The sequence below is a fragment of the Trichechus manatus genome, unplaced genomic scaffold (genome assembly GCF_000243295.1).
Source record: "Trichechus manatus latirostris isolate Lorelei unplaced genomic scaffold, TriManLat1.0 scaffold00143, whole genome shotgun sequence".
Taxonomy (NCBI): Eukaryota; Metazoa; Chordata; class Mammalia; order Sirenia; family Trichechidae; genus Trichechus; species Trichechus manatus.
The window spans coordinates 4,552,009-4,560,389 of record NW_004444079.1 but is presented as its reverse complement, the minus strand read 5'-3'; positions in this window follow the sequence as shown (position 1 = coordinate 4,560,389).

Sequence of the window (8,381 nt, the reverse complement as noted above, 5' to 3'; positions counted from 1 at the left end):
TTTTGGAGAGGGGTCCCGTGGGCTTCTCCTTGGTGTTCCTGCTTGGGGATCACTGCTGCTAGCTGACTGTACCTCCTCAACAGAAGTTTGTGATTCTGCTTTGGCAAAGTTTCATTGACTAGTAGAACTCATTCTGCTTTAGTGCATATTTCAATATAAATGTAAACATTTCACTCAAACTTGCTGATGTCTTTGTCTGCTGTATTATAGTTTGGAATCAAATGGAGGAGAGAAGGGATGGTTTTTCTCCTACCTTATCATAAGCACATTGGTTACTTAGATCTTCCTGCTGCTTTTGTGTGGGACTGAATGTACCAAGCTGACTCTCATTGCTTAATCTCTTGGGTGTAGGAGGGTGGGATGGGGTGAGTAGGTACGGGGAATCCTAAGTAGATAGGAAAATTGTCAAATGAAATTTTTCAGATTGGTCAAGAGTATCTGGCAGTTAAAAACAATGAACTCTTAAACCATTATATTAACTTTTTGATTTTTTTCCCTGATTTCACTCTTTAGAATTCATTCACGTAAAATGTCCCAATTACCATTGTTTCTCCGTTCCTCACACCAGTAATTGGCAGTGTTTTCTTTTTTACATTTTGGAGTATCTCTTTCCACTATTACCCTCAGCTTGAACTCGAGCACTTCAAATGAACTGGACTGTTCTGAGTTCCTCTGCCATCTAGGTGGAGGAGCATCAGGATAATAATTTCCATCTATGGTGCTTTACGTAGGTGCATCACCATTTACAGTTGGCTGAGAGGCCTGGGGAGGTTCTTTAACTTGTCCAAGATCAATCATAATTTAAGTGGTTGAGCTGGGATTTAAGCCCAGCTTTACCTGACTTCAAAGTCCTTGCCCTTGCTGCAGCTCACTCAACCTGGTGTGTCTTTGTAGCTATCGATTCTGTTTCACCAAGTTCATGACAGATCCCCTAGTTTCCTTTCAGTTGAAGATAACGGCAGTGAAGAGATGGTCTTTCAACAGCTAGCATAGCTCTTTTCAATTCTGTTCTGCATGTGGCCGCAAAAGTTATTAGAATTTATTTAAATTTATCTGGCCACCTTTTCTCAAAATTCACAGTAGAACTAAATTGCTGTGTATTTATGGAGCGAGAATTTTGGGGGTAGTATACCTGAAGGAATTAAAAGACTGCCTGTCGATAATACATTGAGATTGACAGCAAGATGCTACCTGGGTCGATTAAGATTTATACCTAAAGGAAACAGGTATAAGAACAGTCAAAAATACGTGACAGATATGGGGTCTTAAAAGCTTGTGAGCAGCCATCTAAGATACTCCACTGGTCTGACCCCCTCTGGAGCAAGGGAGAATGAAGAAAACCAAAGACACAAGGGAAAGATTACTCCAAAGGACTGATGGACCACAACTACCACAGCCTTTTCCAGACTGAGTCCAGCACAAGTAGATGGTTCCCAGCTACCACCACTGACTACTCTTCACAGAGATCACGATAGAGGGTCCCGGACAGAGCTGGAGATAAATGTAGAACAAAATTCTAACACACACAAAGACCAGACTTACTGCCCTTTTCCCCACGCCCCACCCCCGCACCGAGAGTATGGCCCCCAGACACCCTTCTAATTCAGTACTGAAGTCATTTCTAAGGTTCACCCTTCAACTAAAGATTAGACAGGTCCATGAAACAAAATGGGACTAAATGGGCACACCTACCTAGGGGCAAAGACGAGAAGGCAGAAGGTAACAGGAAAGCTGGTAATGGGGAACCCAGGGTCAAGAAGGGGAGCATGTTGACACTTGTGGGGTTGGCGACCAATGTCACGAAACAATATTTAATGAGAAACTAATTTGTTCTGTAAACCTTCATCTAAAGCACAATAATAAAACATGACAGCTTTAAGATAGGAGTTGCTAACTATTCTCTGAGGGTTGGGGCAGGGAACCCCTGAACTGCAGATGATTAACATCTGGATGAATGAGGGTCCATATCAGACCTTCAGAAAGTGCTCTGCCTCCCTGGAAGCCCACTCTTAAACATAAGGCTGGAATATATTGCAGATGGGTTAGTCTGGATGTATTCTGTGGACCACTCCATCTGAGCTGGTGAGTGTCATCAGTCTCAGTATAATACAGTGTGACTACAGAGTACAGGACAGAACACTTGAGTCACAGACACAGTTCTCATCCTTCTCACCTCCCCAGACTAAAACAGACTGCTTCAAGTACTTTCCTCTTCAGAGCTATGGAACTAGAACAAGGGTCAGCTGGCCCATCAGGACCTATCTTGAGGACTAACGGCACCGACCACACCAGCAATAATTATAGCAAATCAATATTCCAGTATAATGTTCTTTAGCAACTGAAAGTTGCTATGGTTTTTGTATCTTTCACTTACTACTTCCCAGAGATGATACTGGAATAAAATGGTTTACTCCTATAAAAAACCAAAAACAAGAAAAAAACCCCATTGCCACTGAGTCGATTCCGACTCATAGTGACCCTATAGGGTTTCCAAGGAGCAACTGGTGGATTTGAACTGCCAGCCTTTTGGTTAGCAGCCATAGCTCTTAACCACTACACCACCAGGACTCCGAAATTTGGAAATATCAAATGGAAGTTGTCTTCCCCCACCCCATATCTAATCACACCAACTTCCTCCCCACCTACCCCCCTAGAGGCCTTGCCTCTGTCGGCTGCTAATAGGTTCCCCTTTGATTGCACTGCAGTAGTGAAAGCAGCCTGGGTCCTGCAGCTTTGCTCAACTGTATCAAAACCCCATGTGAGCCTCTTCAATGGTCCAGGACAAATGCAAGGGACAGTGGTGTGGTAGAAGCATCTGTACATGGGAAAAACTAGACAAAACCAGCAAGAGAGGGAGAACGCATCCACTTTCTCCCACCATGGCGGGGTGAAATCTTAACCTGACTACATGTCTTTACATGGTCATGAGGCAAAGATCTGCAATGTTTTGCTAAACACACAGTCTTTCTTTGATTCTGGCCTGATTTTATCCTATGCCTTTAGCTTACATTAAGATGAACTGGCTCAATCAGTTTAATTCATCCAAAAAAAAAAAAGTTAAGTGCGTGTATACATTGTTGTTAGCTGCCATTGAGTGGGCCCTACACTCATGGCAACCCCGTGCACAACTGAACAAAATGCTGCCCTGTCCTGGCCATCCCCAGGATCAGTTGTGAACAGTTGTGATCCGCAGGATTTTCATTGGCTGATTTTACAAGGTCGATGGCTAGGCCTTTCTTCCTAGTTTGTACATGAGTGTGTGTGTATCCAAAATTAAATTTTACACACTGTCAGGCTTTTGGAGCTCTGGTGGCACAGTGGTTAAGAGCTATGGCTGCTAACCAAAAGGTCGGCAGTTCGAATCCACCAGCGGCTCCATGGAAACCCTATGGGGCACTTCTACTCTGTGCTATAGGGTTACTATGAGTTGGAATCAACTCGATGGCAACTGGTTTGGCTTGGTTTGGTTTTTTATCTTGAACTTGGGTTTTCCTTAGTCTATGCCTTTGCCTGAGTTGGGACCCCTGTTTGTAATATGCTCCTGGCCCTTTGCTGGGGCTAGCTCCTACTCAGACTTTAAGAACTCCTTGGGGACACCTCCCAGAGTGTTTCCGTTTCCCCTAGTTCCAGCTCGGAGTAAATCTTTCATCATTGCATTTATCCCTCTGTATTATATGTTTACTTGTTTGTCTCCTTTACTAGATTATGAATTCCTTAAGGGCAGGGAATGTGTTTCATGTATCTTTGTGTTCCCAGCACCTAGCTTAGTGACTAGTACAAACTAGGCATTGAATAAATGAATGAATGGAAGATTCAGTGACTTGTTCTGCCAGTAACTGTCAGAATTGAAACTGGAACACACATCTTGACTTTAATTCCTAGTTCTTTCAGTGATACCATGCTGCTGCATAAGAGAAACAGTAGACATTACTGTTAGTGACAAACAAGGGCAAATAAAATACACTTAACAACAAAAACAAAAACATGTAGTTCAAATCCAATATGAAAATTTCTGAGACACTTTCTGGAATTATTTGATCAGAGCTATATGGAATTAATGGGGCGGCGGTGGTGCAGTGGTTAAGAGCTATGGCCGCTAACCAACAGGTCAGCGGTTCAAATCCACCAGCTACTCCTTGGAAACCCCATGGGGCAGTTCTACTCTTTCCTATAGGGTAGCTATGAGTCAGAATCAGCTCAACAGCAATGGGTTTGATTTTTTTTTTTGGTAAAGTATTATGAATGAAAAAAGGAAAATCTCCTTTGTGAAGGCTCCGAGGACAAATGAAGTAACACAAGAAGGTATGAGATATGGCCTTTATCTGAGCAAGAGTGTAAAGATAGAGGAACCTTTCTACTTTTGAGAACAACTTGGAATAAGGACTGGGTAGCTACACATGATCTTTAGATACAGCCAGAAATGAATAAAATGTTCATTAGCTGCATCTTCTGATTTTTTAGCCAGAGACCCAAGCCTTCTTGAAATAGGAGAGTGGCTGGCTCACTTTTATCAGTGATCTTTGGAAGCACAGATTTGAGTTGATCAATTATTTATCTGCTTGTTTTCAGCAATCGGATGACCAGCCTCATTTCCTGGAAAGCTCTGATGTTGGTTCCATCATGTGATCAGAGGGAACCAGACGCAGGGCCTGAATGTATTGCCCAAGCTTCCCAGCCTGAATAGAGAAATCCCAGTTTTAGGAAATGGAAAGTGGCTGATCTATCTCTGGCAGAAAGTACTGCCCACTTCGTCAGAACTAGTCTTCCTTGCCTCCGTTTCCAGCTCTTTAGGTAATAGCTTAGGATAACGAATGCAGCCAAGGCCAACTCCACAATGTGATACTTAGAAGAACAATGGAAATGAGCCTTCTCCTGAAGGCTCAGAAAGTTTAAGTAACTTACCTAAGGCACATATATAGCAATTTAAACACAGAGCTTTTGACATCAAAAGCGGTTGCCATCTAGTTGATTCCGACTCATAGTGACCCTATAGGACAGAGTAGAACTGCCCCCTAGGGTTTCCAAAGAGCGGCTGGTGGATTCGAACTGCCGACCTTTTTGTTAGCAGCCGAGCTCTTAACCACTGTGCTACCAGGGCTCCTCTGACATCGAAGTTCTTGCTTCTTCCATAATTCCATGAAGCCATGTGACAGGTTTGAGACCTTATCCCCAGAATGGCAGAGTAAATACTGTAATTGATTCCCAAACTGATGCACAACCAGTTTTCTAAGTCCTTGAAAGAGAGAACGAGACACAAGAGCAGCCCTGGGAAAGAGCAGAACTTGCGTGATGGGAAGAAATGCTGCACCCTCACTGCCCTTGACCAGGACATGGGACCTGGGTTGCCTATGTCCAGGACAATCTTTTTGAGCTCCATATGGACACAATGAGCCCTTTTTATGGTAAAGATGAAAACAGGAAACTTCAAGTCCACTTCATTCAGACGAGTTACTTTTGCAACCTTTTTTTCTGGGTTAAAGTTACACCATTACCTAAATCTAAAGTCTGATTTGATTCTGCCACCCACCCACATGCACTGCCACTCCCTACCCTCCATGTCCTAAATTACTTGATTGGATTCAGCTGATCCATTTACTGTGCTGCTTATAGTATCCCGCCCTTGCCGAAGTCTTAAGGCCGTGTTAACAACACTCTTGAGCCCGCCGAAGCTTCCTCCCTGTCCTCTCCAAACCTCGCCTGTTCCCTGTGACTTCAAATGGAGTTGGATCCATGGAAAACTGGAGATCCCTGTCAGCTGCCTGGGAAATGCTTGGAAAGGATGCCCCACAGGTTAAGTTGAAGGAAGTCATCTGAGCCTTGTGGCCCCACCTTGCCCGATTCTGGGCCAGGGTTGGAGCTGGGGTTTTTGTCTACGTGGCTCAGAGATTGCAGTATCTGAACTAGAGATTGCAGTATCTGAACTAGAGATTGCAGTATCTGAATTCTGTGTGCAGAAGGCCAGAGGGCTGCCCTGAAGGCCTCAACATCTGCCCTTTACACTCACAAGCCTAGCTTTGGGCCCCAGCACTGCTATCCTTTTATGCTGACTGCTGCAGCCAACAAAAAGGCCTTCTCTACATTCAGAGCTGCCACAGCTCAGAAAGGCCTATTCATAACTGGGTTGTGCTGTTCCCTCTCTGGTCGGTGGGGCAGAGGGGCTGAGGAAAGTTCTGCAGACCTGGGAACAGCAAGCAAATCTGGGGCCGCTGCTCTCCTACCCTGTCTGAACTCCCAGAGTTCCAAGGATTCAAAGGCCCTTGAGACCTTGCAAAAGGAAAGGAGCCCCTCTGGATTGGCTCAAACAGATATCTCCCAAGATATTGCCAGGAGAAAGGGAGCAAACAGGTAGGGATATTGATAATTTCCTGGAGTGCTTGTTAAACTGAAGGTTCATGGGCTCTACCTCCAGACAGTGATTCAGTATGTATAAATTAATACGTGCATTTTAAACAGGCCTGGAATCACATTTTGCCCCAAAGCCTAAAAGACAGACCTGAAAAGCTTTTCCCCTATTGAGTTTAGAGTCCCAGTGTGGGCTCCTTCAATACAGCTACAGCACCGATCAGCCTGTCTATCCAGCTCTTTAAGCAGGCTCAACTTGTGATTCTCACAGCACCCAGCAAAGTTGCTGGCACATGATACATCTTTATTAAATTACGTTGTTGTTTGGTGCAGCTGAGTCCTTTCTGACTCATAGCGACCCTATGTACAGCAGAATGAAACACTGCCTGCTCCTGCACCATCCTCACAATCGTGCTATGTTTGAGCCTATTGTTGCAGCCACTATGTCAATCCATCTCACTGAGGGTCTTCCTTTTTTTTCGTTTACCCTCTACTTTACCAAGCACGATGCATGATGTCATTCTCCAGGGACTAGTTCCTCCTGATAACATGTTCTTCAAAGTATGTGAGACCAAGTCTCGCCATCTTGCTTCTAAGGACATTCTGGTTGTACTTCTTCCAAGACAGATTGGTTTATTCTTTTTGCAGTTCATGGTATATTCAATATTCTTCAACAGCACTGGAATTCAAAGGCATCTATTCTTCGGTCGTCCTTATTCACTGTCCAGCTTTCACATGTGTGAGGTGACTGAAAATACCATGGCTTGAGTCCTTAAAGTGACATATTTGCTTTTGAACACTTTAAAGAGGTCTTTTGCAGCAGATTTGCCAGTGCAATACATCGTTTGATTTCTTGACTGCTGCTTCCATGGGCATTTTTTGTGGACCCAAGTAAAATGAAATCCTTGACAACTTCAATCTTTCCTACATTTATCATGATGTTGCTTATTGGTCCAGTTGTGAGAATTTTTGTTTCTGTATGTTGAGGTGAAGGCTGTAGTCTTTGATCTTCTTCAGTAAGTGCTTCAAGTCCTCTTTGCTTTCAGCAAGGTTGTATCATCTGCATATCGAAGGTTGTTAATGAGTCTTCCTCCAATCCTGATGCCGTGTTTGTCTTCATACAGTCCAGCTTCTCGGATTATTTGCTCAGCATACAGATTGAATGGGTGTGGTGAAAGGATACAATCCTGACACACACCTTTTCTAATTTTAAACCACCATGCAGTATTCCTTTGTTCTGTTCAAACAACTGCTTTTTGGTCTATGTACAGATTCTGCATAAGCACAATTAAGTGTTCTGGAATTCCCATTCTTCGAAATGTTATACCTTTGCATAGTCAATAAAACACAGGTAAACGTCTTTCTGGTATTCTCTGTTTTCAGCCAAGATCCATCTGACATCAGCAATGATATCCCTCATTCCATGTCCTCTTCTGAATCCAGCTTGAATTTCTAGCAGTTCCCTGTCAGTATGCTGCTGCAACCGTTTTTGAATGATCTTCAGCAAAATTATACTTGCATGTGATATTAATAATATTGTTTGATAATTTCTGCATTCTGTTTGATCACCTTTCTTTGGAATGGACACAAATATGGATCTCTTCCAGTTGGTTGGCCAGGTAGATTTCTTCCAAATTTCTTGGCATAGACAAGTGAGCACTTCCAGGGTTGCATCCATTTGTTGAAACATCTCAGTTGGTATTCCATCAATTCCTGGAGCCTTGTTTTTCACCAGTGCCTTCAGTGCTGCTTGGACTTCTTTCATTAGTACCATCAGTTCTTGATCATATGCTTCCTCCTGAAATGGTTGAACATCGACCAATTCTTTTTGGTACAGTAACTGTGTATTCCTTCCATCTTCTTTTGATGCTTCCTGCGTCGTTCAATATTTTGTCCATAGAATCTTTCAGTATTGCAACTCGAGGCTTGAATTTTTTCTTCAGTTCTTTCAGCTTGAGAAATACTGGATGTGTTCTTTCTTTTTGGTTTTCTAACTCCAGGTCTTTGTGCATTTCATTTTTAAGTTATATAGGGTTATA